Source organism: Salmo trutta, chromosome 18 (genome assembly GCF_901001165.1).
Source record: "Salmo trutta chromosome 18, fSalTru1.1, whole genome shotgun sequence".
Lineage (NCBI taxonomy): Eukaryota > Metazoa > Chordata > Actinopteri > Salmoniformes > Salmonidae > Salmo > Salmo trutta.
Window position 1 is genome coordinate 56,221,619 of NC_042974.1, and position 1,543 is coordinate 56,223,161.

The 1,543-nt window shown below is 42.8% G+C and overlaps 1 long non-coding RNA gene across 1 annotated transcript; it reads right to left on the reverse strand.

Annotated features, from left to right (window-relative positions):
* Positions 1-263: 263 nt before the first annotated feature.
* On the reverse strand, positions 264-951 carry LOC115152652 (uncharacterized). Its single transcript, XR_003867552.1, has 2 exons — positions 606-951; positions 264-535 (listed from the first exon to the last, which is right to left on the reverse strand). It is a non-coding gene; the product is annotated as an uncharacterized LOC115152652 (long non-coding RNA).
* Positions 952-1,543: the final 592 nt, after the last annotated feature.

The following is a 1,543-nucleotide window of genomic DNA, read 5'->3' on the forward strand; positions in this document are numbered from 1 at the left end:
AACTTGTAGTGTATTTGAGTTTTAAAAAGTTTTAAAGTTTTCATTCAACTTCGAAATTTCAGACTTGATTTGCCCTAAAAATAAAAATATCAACCCCTACAAAAATGTCCATCAATTATAATCCACATAATAATTCACATTTTCTGTTGCTGCAGGATTCATTTCCTGCTGTAGCAAACTGGCTAAAATGAAGATCCTACATCTGTAGCACTATAGCTTTCATGAACTACAGTAACCATGGCAAAGTGTGATCATCTTTTCTGTTTATTTTCTTTTTGTCATCAATTCCATTAGTCTCCCAGAGTGTTTTTTAGACCACACACTGAACGTACTGAAGCCTGGTGGGGGGATCTAGCCTATAGCTTTGTTCCCCCAAATTATCTAATTAGACCCCTTCACATATCCAGCATATTTGTTAAGGTAAGATAAATGTTGCTGAGGCATCTGGCTCCGATTTCCAGATTCCTCTAAAGAACAAGAGGCCGTTGTCCTAAGACTTGTACTGCTAAAACTTGTGGTGCTGCTCCTCTAAAACCTATGGAGGTTTGGAAGTAACACCGCTAAGACTTGTACTGCTAAAACTTGTGGTGCTGCTCCCCTAAAACCTATGGAGGTTTGGAAGTAACACCGCTAAGACTTGTACTGCTTAAACTTGTGGTGCTGCTCCCCTAAAACCTATGGAGGTTTGGAAGTAACACCGCTATGACTTGTACTGCTAAAACTTGTGGTGCTGCTCCCCTAAAACCTATGGAGGTTTGGAAGTAACACCGCTAAGACTTGTACTGCTAAAACTTGTGGTGCTGCTCCCCTAAAACCTATGGAGGTTTGGAAGTAACACCGCTAAGACTTGTACTGCTAAAACTTGTGGGGCTGCTCCCCTAAAACCTATGGAGGTTTGGAAGTAACACCGCTAAGACTTGTACTGCTAAAACTTGTGGTGCTGCTCCCCTAAAACCTAGGGAGGTTTGGAAGTAACACCGCTAAGACTTGTACTGCTAAAACTTGTGGTGCTGCTCCTCTAAAACCTAGGGAGGTTTGGAAGTAACACCGCTAAGACTTGTACTGCTAAAACTTGTGTTGCTGCTCCTCTAAAACCTATGGAGGTTTGGAAGTAACACCGCTAAGACTTGTACTGCTAAAACTTGTGTTGCTGCTCCTCTAAAACCTATGGAGGTTTGGAAGTAACACCGCTAAGACTTGTACTGCTAAAACTTGTGGTGCTGCTCCTCTAAAACCTATGGAGATTTAGAAGTAACACCGCTAAGACTTGCGGGAGGGCAGCAGAGGAGCGAGTGAAGCAGTGATCGCTGCCAATCCATCATGCAGCTGGTCTGACATTAAAGGTGAGGTTAGCAGTTCAATTCAGATTCATATAAAAACCACTACGATCACGTTACGAATTGAACACTGGAGCTGAGGTTATTTCAATGCATGACTGGCCACTCAGCGCTTTCACAAAGCAGGGAACGTCGGGGGGGGGGAAACGTATTGGGTGAAATGTGTGCTTGATAAGCCAGAGACCATGCATGAATGAAAAGCATCA